General features: G+C 43.1%; 2 protein-coding genes across 18 annotated transcripts in view; both read right to left on the bottom strand.

Moving 5' to 3' along the window:
- Window positions 1-12573, bottom strand: part of BBS12 (Bardet-Biedl syndrome 12) — a 94257-nt gene extending 81684 nt beyond the window's left edge. For 16 of the 17 annotated variants that reach the window (XR_010831449.1, XR_010831439.1, XR_010831444.1 and 13 more), the window contains exons 1-4: window positions 11461-11557; window positions 9239-9315; window positions 5951-6088; window positions 1026-1169 (exon numbers count right to left, since the gene is read on the bottom strand). The gene's annotated coding sequence lies outside the window, so the exon portion shown is untranslated. Of the gene's footprint in view, window positions 1-1025; window positions 1170-5950; window positions 6089-9238; window positions 9316-11460; window positions 11558-12439 lie in introns of those variants that run through there. The other variant, XR_010831437.1, reaches the window with a different exon arrangement.
- The window catches only part of ADAD1 (adenosine deaminase domain containing 1), a 93701-nt gene continuing 88326 nt past the window's right edge, over window positions 11095-16469 (bottom strand). The window contains exon 22 of the transcript XR_010831454.1: window positions 11095-16451. The gene's annotated coding sequence lies outside the window, so the exon portion shown is untranslated. The remainder of the gene's footprint in view (window positions 16452-16469) is intronic.

Below are 16469 nucleotides of genomic sequence, written 5' to 3'. Positions count from 1 at the left end.
CTGTAACTGCAGACAGTCATCTTGCTGTGCTCTACCTTTTCATGGCAAAACTCAGACATCCAAATTGACCGTACGCAGAGCAATGCTCATGATTAACAGTCACTATCTTATGCATAAGCCTGGCTAAGCATTCATTACATTCTGAAACAGGACTGAGACTGCCATTTCTGCCCCTAAGAGATGGGCATTTACTGGTGTGAGATCTCATAGTCAAAGAACACACTGAAGGCATGAAAGATACTGGTGTGAGATCTCATAGTCAAAGAACACACTGAAGGCATGAAAGATACTTATCTTTTTTTCCCCCCATGATATATCCAGCTGGAAATTCAGTTATGGCTAAGGAATGCTAATTTTTTCCCACATGAATACAACTACACTAGCACACTAGGAAGAACGCCTCTGAAAAGCAATTTCCTCAGAACAAAGCACACCAGCTCTCTCTTCTGTGTTACAAATCAAATCTATCACTTTTGCTGTTTTATGCTAAACTTGGTCGATAGGTACTTCAAAAGTGTATCTAACAAAGTGTGCAGACTGGTAAAATTAGGTTAAGAGGCAGTTTGACTGGTTGGCAATCCTTACAAAGTCTGTCTGGGGAAACTGCCAATGCATATGCTTTATGTGTGTTGCAGATCTCTGTACGTTGTTGCTGCCATTGTGCCTCTGCCAACAGAGAAAGTTTGCCCTGTCAGCGGTGCTTTTGGCCACACTTGGTGCTGATTCCTCTTCATATTTCCACCTCCCACCAGCTTCACAAGAATTAATCAAAAGCCATTCATTGAAAGCTTTCACCATACAGCAGTTTTTGATTTCTGCTCCACACAGCCTTCAACAAAGAGTCAAAGAGCAGGACCATTTGACCTCATGTGCCCTTTTTTTTGCCATCTCCCAACACCCACATCAGCACTGCCAAAATTATCACACCTCGTTCATGATAGGTCTTCATGGCAGCTTTTGTTTTGCTAACTTTTGCCACCCTCTTAAACACAGCTCCTCCAGAAGTCACCCAGTGCTGCACTGACCTGCAGGATGAGTGCATGCAGGGAACATGCCCCAGGGGCTGCCAGCTGCAGCAGGGCTCAGGAGGAGCATGGGCCACTTCTCAGCTCCTTTGCAGCGATGCTTGGTTACTTCACAGTCTTTTTGGAATAACTTTGGAAAAACACCTGTTAGGGAAATGCAAAATAAAGAGCATTTAAATACTGCATTTAAAGCTTTTGTTTAAATCCAGTGCCATTTGTTGGGAGCTCAAGGAACTTCCCTCACCCTCCCTGACCAGTCCCCAGGACAGGTCTCCAGAGGGCTCCCGCAGCTCATGCACACCGTTTGACTTCCACCAAAGCTGCTTTGTGGTCCTCCTCTTGGAGGACAGCGAGAGAATATAATAAAAGTAGACCGAAAGCCCATGTGAACAATGTGTGTTTTCACCTGGATTACAAAATGCTTCCCCCCGGTCACTACACAGAAATGGGAACATAACCTCACACCGCACCAGACTTTCGGTCTGATTTCACCAACGCGGTCATGAATTTGGGCGAAGGCAGGGAGAGCGCTGTCCCTGAAACCCCAACATACTGCACGTCAGCCAACAGCCCACCAAATCCTGCACAAACCCTGCTTGCCAAGGGAGTGCCTCACAGAGGCTGCAGAAGCTGGGGACCCAGCCTGAGGGGACTGAAACCCAGCAGTGCCCAGCCGAGGGAGCACCAGCAGCCCGCTGTACCGGGCACAGCTTCTGCACCCCAGGGAATGCACTGGCTCAGATGGTTTCTTTTTATCTGTTTTAGGTAAGTTACCAGTTAGCCTAGCTGCTTGGACTCTCACCAAGGCCTTGCCCTTGGTAGTGCTAAGGCAAAAACTCCTACAGTGTTAAGAAGCATCTCCTTTCACTGGTTTTAATTGTGCTGTATATTTATTGTGTTACTTGTTATAATTTCTTATACATCTACTTAAATTTTCCAAAATAGTCTGTAGTCTCAAATACTATGCTATACGTTCTTGATGATATAAGCAAAAATAGCCTTTAAATTTACCAACAAAATAAAGTCATCTCCCAGAATGAATCAATAAAACCGCTAGGCCATTTTCAAGTAAAGTGATACCGCATTGCCAGAATGACAAGCACAGAAGTGCCTCACAGATAATAAACCAGAACTGAATTTGAGAAACCTCACACAGACTTTCTACAGTGAATCATCTTTTTTTTCTTTTTTTTTTTTTAGCTGGGGGTTGAAGAAAGGGTGATTCATTCTATTCTGAAGTTGTTTTCTGTTTCAATACAATACAGCTTTGTTTTCTGCAACATCTTTTGAGCAATCTTGGAAGTGCAGAATAATAACCCAGTTATTATTAAATCATCCCCAGCAGAAGACAAAAACAAGTCTAGGGAAAGGAAGAAACATTTTCCCTCTGAGATTTAGGAATAAGTGGAGAATCAACGAGGCAGACGGAGACAGAAAAATGGTCAGTATTAGGTGAGAACTAGAGACATGGGCTTTAAAAACCAGTGAGGCATCTGGGGCCGTTTCCTAGCCATCAGAGGAGTGCGGGGCTGGTGACACAGACACGCCAGACGCGTTGCAGGCACCGGCCGGTGACGCCGCAGCTGCACGGGGTGGCAGGAGCTGGGCCGAGGGGAAAGGAAGCGGTGGATGAGGACGCACCGATACCATCGATGCGGCACGTAACGCTGTGGGAGCACCAAGCCCTGACATGCTCGCAGGGCCGAAGTGAGCAGGAGCATAAACTGCAGGATAAGGAGGAAACAGAAGCTAAAATAACAAGCAGTAAGAGGGATAAGCCAGGTCTGGGAGAGTATCTCTTGCCCAGACGGGGAACCCTGACTTCGAGACTTGTAGCAAGGAAGCTGAAAGAAAACCACAAGCCCGCCAGCATGACTGCAGGCTGGCGCTAGCTGTGACTAATGCCATAGGTATTTTTATCGATGCTAAGAACATGCAGGTCCTGGGTCTTGCAGCAGGAGGTACACACAGGGCAATGAAGCCACGTACCTACGAATCTCTCAGCTATAAAGTCATTAGAAAAATATTGCCTGTACTTTTATTTTTCAGAGCCTTGACTAAACCGACTTATTTGGTGAAATTATCCCAGGAAAACTGTTTGTCAGGAAGGATTTCATGGAGGAGAAAAGGGTGGCTTGGTACCTCCATTGCAGCAGCCATTCCCAAAGGTGCTGGAGAGGATGCCTCCTGGCGAGGGCAAGACAAGCAGGCAGGGGCTGGGTAGGTGCAGGTGCCCAGCCAGGAGCTGCCCCTCTGCCGCTGGGCCCTGACTGCATCCCGCGCTCTGCAACCACCCAGGACTGTCTTTACCCACTTGCAAATCTTAAGAAGAAACCCAAATTTCAAAGAACCTTTTTGGTCATCTAACCCAGGGCTCAGCTCCCCACGGGCAGCTGTCTCCTGCAAGTGCACTGCTGAGTCACAACGCTGTTTTTCCAGACACGAAGGATGTGAGACTCTGCTTCACCTTTTTTCTCTAAGACACCCTCTATAACCTTATCTTCACCCCTACAAACTGCATATTGACGTGACCTGTGCAGTAAGTGTCCTGTACCAATCTCAGACCCCTGGGTGTTGTTCTTACCTCAGCTGGTGACATCCAGCATGGACAAGACCACGTTCACAAGCACGAGACACAATCTCAGCCACATGGCTCCCCAGCAAACAACTGCCACCTCACATAACCAGGAGAAGGACATTTACTCTTTGGTGTGGGGGGGAAGATGCCAGAGGGCCCCAGTGCTGCCAGTGTAATGGTAAAAGGGCAAAAAGCAAGAAGTAAAAGAGTCTTCCTCACACAAGCAAGAACAGAAGGAGAGGGAGGAAAACTCAAGGGAATGGAGGTGAGAAGAAAATTCCAAAAACAGATCAAGGTACTTCTTCCTCCTATCAGAAAAGTCCCCCTAGGTCTAACATATAGTTCCTTTCTTTCCCTTTAGCCGTTTATAATGTGATCACGTTCACACCTGTGTACCTTGCAGACCCTGGAGAGCAGGGCTGCAGGAGAGGTGTACAGCAGCCTTCCTTTCCTCTGTTAGCATTGGCCCGTGTATGATGTTCCTGCATCTCCTGGAGGGCCGTGAGCCCTGGTTCTTGCTTTAGATTGCCTGTTCTCAGCACCTCTTGTGAATCAACATGAGAAAGAAACACCAAGTATAGATGTGGGGAAGACGAAGTGACCTCTCAGGGCTCCTTCCAGTCCTCTCCTAAGACTATGTCACATCCCCAATATTTCCAATGATGAATCCTTTTTTCTGAACGAGAGTGGCAGCAAAAACGTCCTCATGTGGGACCTAATATTTCTCCTTTTCAACCCACATGTAAGCAACAATCTTAACAACGGGAGGAGTTTGAAGAGTGGCTAGAATGTCATTCAGTTAGTTGCGTTCCTCTTCAAACCTCTCAATGTACAAACTCAGAGAATCACAGAATGTTAGGGATTGGAAGGGACCTTTAAATATCATCTAGTCCAATCCCCCTGCCGGAGCTCAAGCACCTAGATCAGGTCACACTGGAACACGTCCAGGCGGGTTTTGAATCGAGTCCAACTCCTGTCTCCACATAGGACCACCCAAAAATCAAGCTGTAAGCCTGAGAGCACTGTTGAGCTCTCCAACTAGGTACCTGAGGATTACTTAACCAGCGGTGCATGTGGGCTGAGTTTCTTGCACTGATGTGATGTCTACGCGACCACAAGCCAGCTGCTGGGAACCTGGCTCAAGACTGATTTAATTCTAGCACGAAGTAAGCTCCAGCTCAGTTCCACCCACCCTTTGCAGTACAGCACTGCCCACAGGATTGCTGCAGCTCACAGACTCCAAGCCCTGCTTATTCTACTGGGCTGTACATCAAAAGTTAGGGTAACCCCCTCATCAACAGAGTCAGGGCTTCTGGAAAGGAAGCTGTGGGCTACTCTTCTCTACTCTTCTCCTTTTCTATGTCCTAGATTATGTACTTCAGTTAGGTCCAGTCCTCAGTCATGTAACAGATTAAATATTAATGGTTTAAATGTAATGCTGGGGCTTTTATTTTAATTTTTTCACTCGAAGCTCTTGGAAAAAGGAAAAGAAGTCACTTCCCCCTCTGACAGCCCAGGGAAGACAGGAGTGGCACAAAGAGCATGGCCTCTGTAACTGAGTGGCCCATGAGGTGCTAGGGCATAAACCACCAGCACTTAAAAACAGTTTGCACAAGATTTACCTGCTACAGCTTCTTCATTATTTTTAAACCTTTTACTGCTCATTTATTCCTTGTGTGTAATCTATTAGGATTAATTATTGATCTGCTCAGCATTACACTGTGAACGGAGCATACGGAAAAAGCAGCCCAGGAGAACACGGGTGTTTGTGCTGCTGTCCTCCACATTGAGTCACAGCAAATAAAACAACATCTGAAGCCTTGAGTGTAATGACCTTGTTAGCTCCCAGCTGCTCTCACGCACAGCCATGCAGCACATCAGCAACGGTGTAACCAGTGAGGAACAAAACACTATTTAGAACATGGCCACTTGAAAGGGGGAGGTTTCGGGTTATTTGCTTCCCTCCTAGATAATGGTCTATCAAAATATAAACCGCCCCACCCTAGTTTCAGAACACCAACGTGCAGTCCTAAGGTGGGGTAAACCAAGTGCATTCCCTCCCTGCCTTTTTTTAATAAACATTACTATTGATCTCCATTTAAGCAACAGCAGTTAAGCGAAACAAAACAAACAAAAAAACAACGTGAGGAGACCCACCTCAAAGAAAACCTTTCTTGCTATCCACATACAATAAATATAATCTATTTTTACATAAGATAAGGGCATGTTCCTGATATCTGCGTGTAGCTCAGAACCATGAAGTTACACGATGGTGAATGTAACTGCTCGTACTGCTGTCTGTCTGTCTCTCCTTTGGAGAGATGCTCAAGCACCTCTCGTGGCTTACCTGGAGGGGAGCAGACTGCGTTGCACCAAGGGTTTGGACAATGCCTGGCCTGGCAGAGGTCCATGTAAGGCAGCTTCCCTGAGCACCAACTCTTTTTTTCTAAAAGGCCACTGAGCTTACTCTGCATTGCTGCACTCTCTATAAAGAAGCAAAGAAACAAAATGTGGATACACTTCAAAAAACCGTTTGATAGCCTCCACCTCCTTAGATTTCTAAAGCAAGTAAAGTACCTTTCCATGCAAATGGCTGATTGCCACACAAGGCACTCTCCAGAAGAAAGCTCAGCCATTTGTCCAAGTTAAATTAGAGAATGGCCACCTCCTAGAGACTTATCTTGGTTCCTAAATAAATCCATTACATCTTTCCTCTAAGCATTCACATTTCCTTAAATCTCTACCTTTGCAGGAAGGACTAAGCATTGATTTTATGTTTTGTAAAAGGAGTGTGTGGATTTTCAGTTGAAAGACTTTAAGGCATTTCGTTATTTACAAGTAAGAAATAAGATGATACTCTGTGCTTTAATTTACTTCCTACTGTATCCTCTTCATAAAATAAAGGCTATACGCCTTCACAATTTTCCATTTACACGGAATTCTACCAGTTTAATCAAACTGAAACATAAGGTACTGTTATGGTCCTTGTACCTTCAGATTTCCTTACTGATAACCCACATACTATCCGTTAACCCATTGCATCATTCAGAAGAATAAACAACTTGGGCTCATCATACAGGAAGTTGAACAAAAAGGAAATAGAAAATATTAGTTTTCAAATATATATTTTGACCTCTGCACAGCTCAGACTGATACATTTTCACAGATCAAGGCTATCCTTCAGAAGAGCCTACTAGGTTCACTAGAGACAAAAAGCATTTCCTATTTTTATTTTTCGTCTTTGAAAACTTTCACATGTAAGCCATTTTGTTACCCCAGTCCCATCCCTAATAGATGGATCTGGTGGTTAATAAGGGTAGCAAATTCGGACTTCGTATTCTCTCATATCAAGGTACTGAGAACCACTCAGGCTATACCAACATGAGTATGCACTTTTCTACGCATCCTCCTTCTGGTTTAGCCATAGTGCCATATGCATGTGTGTCCTCTTTTCACAGACTGCATGGACTTGGGAAGTTAATTACTTTAACATTGCTGAGATGATCACGAAGGCATTTTATCAGCTTACAAGGCTGAAACCAACTGAATATGAATTGGGTTTGTATGAATTGGAATAGCGTGGTGTCATCGCAATGTACTTGAAGAGCAGATGTCTTCACCCATAACTCCTCTTTTTTTTGTGCCTTTAAGATTTGGGATGCTGTTACCTCCTATCTCTAAGGGCAGCTTTTTGTGTGGCATTTTCTAATTAACAGACTATCAATGCACCACAGTTGGCATGGTGTCTGAGCCCTGGGGAAGAGGGACAGCCACAGCATGAAGGCTGGCAGGAAAATCCCTGGTGCTCCCCTGAGCATCAGCTCTCATGCAGAAATGGCTAGAGATATTCCATACCTTCTGACGCCATGCCAGACCATGGCGTGACAGAACCAGGTACTTCTGCAGTGCCAGCGTGAGAATGGAACTCAGCGGCACTTTTCCTTTGTGTTTCCTGTTACGGTCAATGATGAAAAAAAAAACAAACCCTTACCAGATACTAGATGGAAATTTTAACAGCACCAGCCAAGGTGAAATTCCACCTAGATTCCCCAGTCATCGTTCAGGCAGTTTTTTTCTTCGGCAACAGACCACCAGGAAGAAGGATGTGGCACACTTTCTGTACTTAATAGAACTTGCTGATATAGCTATACTGTACCAACAGCAGACAGATAACCCATGGTTCAATTCTTCCAACAGAATGTATTAAAACCTTTTTCTAGGTAGAAAGAGCTGTATTGATAAAGGACATTTTCTGTCGATGTAATTACATCAACACGGGGTGCTGTATCTACTAGAAGTGCCCTCAGCCCTTCCTTATACCTTCCATACTTGTGTTCTAGAAGTTTTATAAGTGATTGCAATACATTTACTGCAACATCTATTTTCCATTACACAAAGTGCATACCACTACTGCTACTATAAAATACTCTAGGAATCAGCTCAAAGCAAGTCATATCTTCTTGAGGCCTGGGACTTTATCCAGGCAGCATACTATGCTCCTAATTGGAGTGGAACAGAGAACTCCCAAAAGGAGCCGTTTGGTAACTCTTCTTCCTGTATTGTTCCTTTTTTTCCCCAGCTAATTGGGAAAACGATTTTTTTCCTTTTTTTCTTTCTTTTTAAGTAAGTTTCTGTGGGCTAAGGTGGCTATTGTCCATTCAAAATTGAATTAGGTAATAAAACTCCAAATACATTGTATTTAGCACCGCACCAAAATACCTTATTATTAAAGGTAATGTTAACACACACATAAACAATTAAGATAGTGTAAACTTCATAATAGAGATTACTTTTTTAATTTCTTCAATGCTTTGCTAGACTTCATTACGGTGTGATTATTTTTCTCAATAATTTACATTGAAATCTAAGAAATGGGATGTCCAGGTTATTTCTAAAGCTGCTTGTGCAATATATCCTACATCGTAAGCAAACCTTCTTGCAAATGTATAAACACTACTTTGGGTTAAGTACTGGTTATTTTGTCATACACATCATTTTGTTCATATTAAAGACTGTTTTTTTTTTCAGGCACATCCATAAACCTTCCATGGGTTTGAATTACATTATTTGAATCCTAAGTTACTGCAAGGCTGCTCATGAGCTCTGACACTGATTGCTGCTGAAGTTACTGCAATAAAGGAATGCAACCAATAGATTAGTTCTGAAATTCTTTCAGGGACTGCCCATCAAGAAATCAAACACAGGCAGCAGATTCTTTCTGGGAGCACTTGGTGGACATAGGAGAATTCCTTGACATCTAGAGGGGAGCCACCTAAGCACTGAGCCAGTGAAGCTGCTACTGCAGAGGTCAGGAGCAGAAATGCCACGTTTCGCCCTGTGCTGTCCCTGTGAGTGTGGGCAGGCTGTGCTGCTGTGTACCACAGCCAGCCCAGACCCTGCTGGGCAGCCAGCCTGCCTGAGGTCCTCTGTGTGCATGCACTTACATGGGGGCATGCTGATACACTTGACTTTGAGCCCACCGGAAACAGTAGTTTTTCTCCTGGGAAAGCCCCAGAAGACCTCACCTTCCCAAATGTCGAAGTCCTACATGCCAGTAGCTGATTTATTCTCTGCTTTCTTTCTGTACAGCATTAGCACAAGGAAATAAACACTTGTACTTTGCACACCTGCTCACCTTTTCTGATAGATGAGTTTTCCTCAGCTGTAAGATATTTGCCATTCTTGCATGATGCTAAATGGAAGCATTGGCCCCTGCAAGTAAAACATGCTTAATGAAATATCGCTCACCACAGCACTGGACACTACGTATTTTTTTAAGTTGCTTTTGCATCCTTCACTGTAACCCTGGTGTAAGTTAGCTACATAAGGAGGTGAGAGACAGCAAGAATGTGTAGGAAGTTTTCATCCTCTTTCCGTCACTCAGCAGAAGCATCTACATGGTTAGCTTCTGGGGATGTTAACTGTATTTACATTGCTGACACTATTCACAAGTCCACTAGAGAGCAGCTATGCCTCACATTTACTGAGGTGTTTGGTGTTTTTTTTTTTTATTAGTTTCTCTGGCATTTATTGCACTTAACACAAATGACTAATCAGACCTGAAAAGCTTTCTCAGTACTAGACTGAGAACTGATGGAGGGGTGGACTCAGGGTGCTCTGATTCATACCAACGTAATCTCTCTCTCTTACTACCGATCTGGTCTTGTTCATACCAGTGCACAATACCAGTCTTAGAGAAAGCTTGGTCCATATTCTAGTTTGGGATATTTCCTTTATACTGAAGAAATGCAGAGCTGGGTTAGAGGCTTTTCCTCAAGCAAGCCTTGAGAGCCCCATATTGTGGCCTGCCCTGGACTCCTTCAGAAAGGGCAGGAGTACAGATTTTTTGGAAGAAGCCCACGGCAGCCATGGCGCTCGCTGTGCTTCCAGTGCCTAGCCTGGCCTTTCTGATCAGGGGTTAAAACAGGAATCGTTAATAGATAAATAAAGCTCTTATATACCCTTTCCACTGTGCACAAAGAGTGCTGTGCAGGCCCACAGAACTAGTATAGCACAGCAGTCCAAATCAACCTGTATTAGGCCATCTTCCACTAAGCTTACAGATGTTAAATAACACTGAACAATGTTTTGCCTAAGTAAGAAGGTAAGCTTTTATCAAATAAAATATTGGCTTCTCTTGACTATTAATGTTTGAAAGTAAAAAAGTTAAATTTGTCTTTCTGTAGACATCAGTGAGCAGGTTAGATCTAAAGACACTTCAAATTCCAAAAGGCACACAATTTAATTTCTTCTAAACGAAGAAACAAAAGAAGGAAATAACTACCTGTCATAATAGCTGGCAAGTCCAGATTCCCTAGCCTGGCCTGGTAAGACAATGAAACGTGCTCTGCCCTTGTTAGAAACAAATAAGCATCACTGAAGTAGAAGGACACTGCCTTTTGTCCAGCCCCCAGACCTAAGCAGATACACATGGGCGGTTAGGGTAAAGGGCCCACACATTCTCCCAGTACAAAGTTTCCCAGTTAACCTTCATGCCTAAAATTGTGAGGGTAAGGACTCATTTCCGAGTTTCTATATGCTGAAGGTGAAGTTTTCCTTGTATACTTAAGCAGTTACTTATTTGTCCTCCATTTTCTGGAGTACTGATTACCCACTGCATACAACCGTAGCATTGTGCCCCACTTGTGAAAAAAAAAAAAAAAAGGCAAGCACAGCTATGTTTCAGAGCCACCAGGCATGCGTATTAAATCATACAAGACCTAAGAAAGACAGATAATGACTGGTAAACGTTAGGCTGGTCACCCAAAACAGGGTGAGCATGGGCCCTTTTTGTTTACCAGAAAACACTTGCAGGGGCACAAATCGCACTGCAGTTACTGAGATGATCAAGCAGAAAAAGCTCACTTCAGATTGAAAATTCTGCATCAGACTATGAAGAAAGATTTCTTTCCTAGGTCATAAAAACAATTACAAACAAAACTTCAGAATGAAGTATTATAAACAGAAAACTGAAATGCTCACACAAAAGTGTCAGCATGAAATATTTTGCTGTTTCAATTTATTAGTTTTTACAGAAATTGGAAAAATCAATAAAATCAAAGAGAAAATGCTGAAGTACAGAGGTAAAAGGGAAAACATGTTTTGTTTGATCCTTAAAAGCATCAAACCAGAACTAGCAATAAAGGAGAAATCGAGGCAGGTCAAAGAATGAGTAAGGAGAGTTTCCATGGCATGTGACTATGTCAGAAGGTAAAATAGTTTAATCTTTGGTCAATTAAAGATGATTTAAGTGAAGTGAATGGTGGCTTTTCTCTCAGAAAAACTTAGCATGGCCAACTCAGAAAATGCAGAGTGCAATGGGAAGAAGAGAACCAGGAGGAAAGCTACAGAGCTTACTGCTTTCTGCAGTACGCAGAAATACTCCAAAATAATGTTCATCTTTAATCTTCTCCTGCAGCTCCGCCACAAACAGCAATCTGAAAGAACATCGTCGGACTCCTTTGATCTCCAGTTACTGTTTTGGAAATTGCATCTTTGTCTCCTTTCTTCCTTCAGGCCGTTTCTGACATTCTCATTCGAACATAAGCAAAGAGTTCTCAGCTTTAGTGTTTCCACTTCCCTTCATGTTGTCACCCATTGTGTAGCAACATCAAATACAATTATTTTGCAGACTCTGGAGTTCAATCAATATTTCCTTACTGTGTGGTGCATGACAGACACACAACTACAGAAGATCAAGGTGGTGTGGCTAACTGTACTGTTGCCTGTGCACTCTCTGACCAGTCTAATGCAAGCTTCCTACTGATTTAAGCTCTTAATATTTTATTTGCAGAGGGTGGTGAGGCCCTGGAAAAGGTTGCCCACAGAGAAGCTGTGGATGCCCTGTCCTTGGAGGTGTTCAAGGCCAGGTTGGACAAGGCCCTGGGCAACCCGATCTAGAGGGTGGTGTCCCTGCCAATGGCCGGGGGATTGGGACTAGATGATCTTTAAGGTCGCTCCCAACCAGAGCTGTTCTATGACTCTGTTTTGGCTGTGGTTGGGCTACAAGTGCATACACAGTTGCTAGAGTGGCTCTGCAAATGACAGCAGTAGGTGAAGGTCTGGGTTGAAGGTAAAGGCTAGTTAGGACACTGTCACATCTACCCTCTCCTTCTCCTGCCTGCTGCTGTCACAGCCCTCCATGCCCAGTGGTGCAGAGACAACCGCCCTTGTAAATCAAATGGCCAGAATGATCAGAGTTAAAATGAGTACCCCGAAAAGGGGGAAGAGGATGACAGAAGAGGTGTAGCCTTCTAGGCTGTGGGGTAACAAAAAATACCCTCAAAAAAATAAAAAAAATAACAATATGAAGACACCGAGGGGCTTCCACTGTTACCTCAGTCATTTGCCCATGGCCTACAGCAGCGTTCCTCAGCTGGTGAAAGCACATCTCACTGGGAAGGCACCACGGCTGCCGCAGGGTCTCTGTACCCAGACCACTGGGATGGCTGGTCCAGTCTACCAGCTCCCTACCAGAGCATGGCTCATTTTTGGCTGCATCAGTGAGCGAGTTTTTCCCTGAAAGGCAAACACAAAGCTGGTGGGTGGCTGGCACTGTAAAGAGGGGGAAAAAAAAGCCTCCTGTGGCTTTTGAGCTGGGTCTTCAACACTGGGGGATGCAGTCTGATGAAGGGGAGATGTAAGCTGCTGCTTCTGCTCTGCAGCACCCTACATCCATGACAGTCCCGGGAGAATGCCTGGTGAAGGTGTGCAGCACTGGTGTATCACTGTCTATCCCTGGCAAGCAACAGGCTCGTAGGGTAGGAGGACAGCAGCCCCAGAGAGGCAAGTGGAAAGGTAGCGTAGTGGCTAAGAAACCACCTAAAAATGCTGCCAACCAAGCATCTGAAGAACTGCAGGCTTGGTTACACAGCAAAAGAGAGAACAGGAATACACAGTTTTTGCTCGAGTTCAATTACGAAGTAGTTGTGTAATCCTTGTGATAATTAGAGGAACAGGATATGGACTGAAAATCCAGATATATGGAGAGGAATAGTGAATCTTAACATATTGCACCTGAGTAAATTTTGGATGCTCAAAAGACGGTTGGTTCTTCCTTGGTTGTCTGCATTTTCCACATTTGAAATAATTATGTGGGAAAATATTTTCAATAGCCTCCACTGATTTGGACTAGTGTCTTCAGTGCATCCTCGTTTTTCTCTCAGTTTCCTGTGAGTTAGTTCAGACAAACAGCACTGTCTGCTCAAGGAACCCCATGTCAAGTGTTAAGTCTGCCCATAAATAACAGGCAAGAAAAACATCATTCATACAGAAAAGTAACTTCAGACTGTAATTTTATTATTTTCCTGTATACTTATCTGCAGCTGTAGCTACAATAATTATTGGCTCAGGTTTCTGGAAAGAAACACAAGCAGGACAAGACATTTTCCAGTAAACAGCACAATATTAAGAGTAAAAATTTTTTCCCCTTTATGAAAAGGAACAGGTCTATCAGGACCAATGACCAGGACCAATTAAAATCTAAAATCTATTGTTTTCTACTGATGTTTCGATATAGAAATTACTTAAAATTATTACTATGAATCTTGCCGGTCCTCCCTGAAGTGAATTGATAGTGGGTGGTCACACTTTCAATCTCTGCTTACACAGAAGTATTATATAATCTTTGACTAATGCTTCCAGACAGATTTTTGTACCCCACAAATGCAGAGTAGTTATTTTTCACCTAGGTAGTCTATTTTTTTTTTTACATTTTAGCAAGAAACTTTGTTTTGTGAAGAAAAAGAACATGCAAGGTACATTTGCTTTCTATTCAGAAAATAGTTATTTGATCAGGTTTTTGATCGTTTTAAATACGTTTCCGTAGATTCACTTACCGTGTTTGGGCACAGGGAATGGTGTCTGTGCTTCTGGGAACTTACCTGACAGAGGCAAAACTTGCTGTTAGTCTGTGTGGTTCTGCTGCTCATGGCAGAGAAGGGATCATGATTTGCCAGTATTACAGACTTGGGTATCCATTATTGCCACAGCTCAGCTTTCTGGGGATTTACATGATGGTAGGTGCTCACCAGAGCAGAAGGCAGCAGACAAGGAAGAGACGGGAAACCAGGTGGGTCCATGACTCTCACAAATCCAGTTTGGCAATGCAGACATGGCGCGTTTCTTCTACAACTACACAGCACAGAGAAGCCAAGAAATATATTTTCCTCTCCTTCGAGTTCCAGCTGTGCATACCTGCTTTGTCCTTTGCACCAGCATTAGCGCATTTCAACTGGCAAAGAACTGAATCAATTCACGGGAATTAGCATTAAACTAAACTAGGAAAGAAAAAAGCACGTTAACTGATCTAGTGATGAATTATGTTTGTATGTGTGTGATTTCAACTGCTTCTGCTGCAGATCCATTAGTCTTGCATTTGCCTTGTGTATAAATTTACTAGTGTGTTTAGACCATCTGAAAGCCCACATATATTGCATGTTATCCTAAGTAGTACCAGTACCATGTTTTATTCTAAATTATCTGACTTCCCATAGCTAATTTCTCTATTTATCTTCACACTTGAAAAATACTTTCTTCTCACCCGCAACTCCCTGTATTTAATTTTTATTTCCTTCTTAGACCTTAATCATAATCAAGAATATCTTGATTCTCCTCCCTTTTAAGGTCAAAACAGGTTCACAGCATATCTTAAAACATTTCCATTATTGTTTCCACTGAATGCAGGGAAAATATGTTGACTTCATTAAAAAAAAAGAATAAAATTAAACCAGAGATAATTTTCATAAATTAGATGTACAGATTTCACAGCTCAGAAACAAGGATGTCAAACGTGTCCAGCTTGTATAACCTCCTACACAGAAACCACAAGGTTTCAACGATAAGTCACTGAAACCACAGCATTCAGCTTTTTATCCAAGACTGCCTGTACCGAATGGGTGCTGCTGCTTCAGTGCGATGACTGATCACACAATAGTTTTTCCAAGGTTCGCTTAAGGTGCTGACCTGTGAAAAAAAATGAAACTCATTATGCAAAGCAACTGTGCTGTGTAGCTTTTTACATTTCTTTCTGTGTGCATATGAAAGCTATAACTGGGGATGCAGGCACATACATTCATGTCTGTTATATGTCTGGTTATAGACGAAGGCAGAGAGAAAGGCTTCTGAAAAAGTTTAGTGAGAGAAGCTTTTTATTTCAGAGATACTGCATTTAAGTTTTATCTGTTAAGGGCTGTATGAGGCAGTTAGCCCTGAGCACTCCCTAACCTCCTGTAAATAAATCTGCTATTTCATCGTTTAAGTATGAAGTCATAACAAGGTGCATTATATTCACAGAGTAATTCATGTATGAGAAACAGGATAGTTAGCATTCTAGACTATATACAGATAATAATTCTATTCTACTCTAGTAATTCTATTCTATATAATTCTAGATCGGTATAGTTGCAACCACATCAGAGACTTTATTGGTATAACTGCCATAGGGAAAAAAAATTAAAAAAATCAGCAAACCAACAATACCTGCCTGAGTGAGAAAATTATACCTGCAAGTTTTAAATAGAGACCAGTCTGCAGAGTTTAAGATTTCCTAAATCCTCTTCCTTGAAATGATTCTGTCAGAAACCATATTTCAGCCACAACTAAAGGACTTAATTCTGTTTGCACTGGCACTGAAGTGCTGTTCCTGGAATGCTGTTGCTCAGTGATACTCACTGGCCCCCTCAGCCTTGTGTGCTAAGGAGGTACTTGTTGCGTAGGCGATCCATGGTTTTGATCAGCAACAGAGCCAGTAGAAGAGGAGTTTCTGACTTCTAGCAACTCACTGCTATTTGTAAATCTGCCAGTTGTGCTAAGGAGAAAGTAGAATTGATAGTGAAATGATTCTGGTTAAAACAAAGCAAAACAAACTCTCAAGCTGTTTCCGAGCGGGATTTTTAACCTGGATCATTTCATTGATCCAAGCAGCTTTAACAGAGGTTCCTGACAGTGTGATACACTGTGATGCAGAGCCACAACTGTGGTGGTGACCTGGAGTAGCAAGTTCTTTAAATGGCTTTGCAGCTGAAGAAAGCACTTGCATTACTACATCCAGAGATTTACAGAGGTGGCTCTGGCCTCAGCCTTCCCTCTGGCTATGCAGCATGATACTGCAGTGTCTTTTCTGCTGCAGGAGCTGAAGTGTAAATGGCATGTGATGTCTGATCCAGTGGCTCGCAGCACTCATCGCAGTGGTGTACATAGAAGCTGGTCTGCAAGCTGGTATGTGGAGTCACTTCAAGGGAAGGTAGACCACATCCTCCAGTGCATTCTCACGCTGCTGCTCTGCCCTCACCAGATCTTGCTGTACTACAGAAGCGCCCTAGCATGGTATGACATGACAGTTCCTGGGCCTGGGAAACAAAAAACGT

Source organism: Anser cygnoides, chromosome 4 (genome assembly GCF_040182565.1).
Source record: "Anser cygnoides isolate HZ-2024a breed goose chromosome 4, Taihu_goose_T2T_genome, whole genome shotgun sequence".
NCBI classification, from domain to species: Eukaryota; Metazoa; Chordata; class Aves; order Anseriformes; family Anatidae; genus Anser; species Anser cygnoides.
Note: the sequence above shows the minus strand (reverse complement) of the source record. Positions and strands in the feature narration are given on the sequence as shown.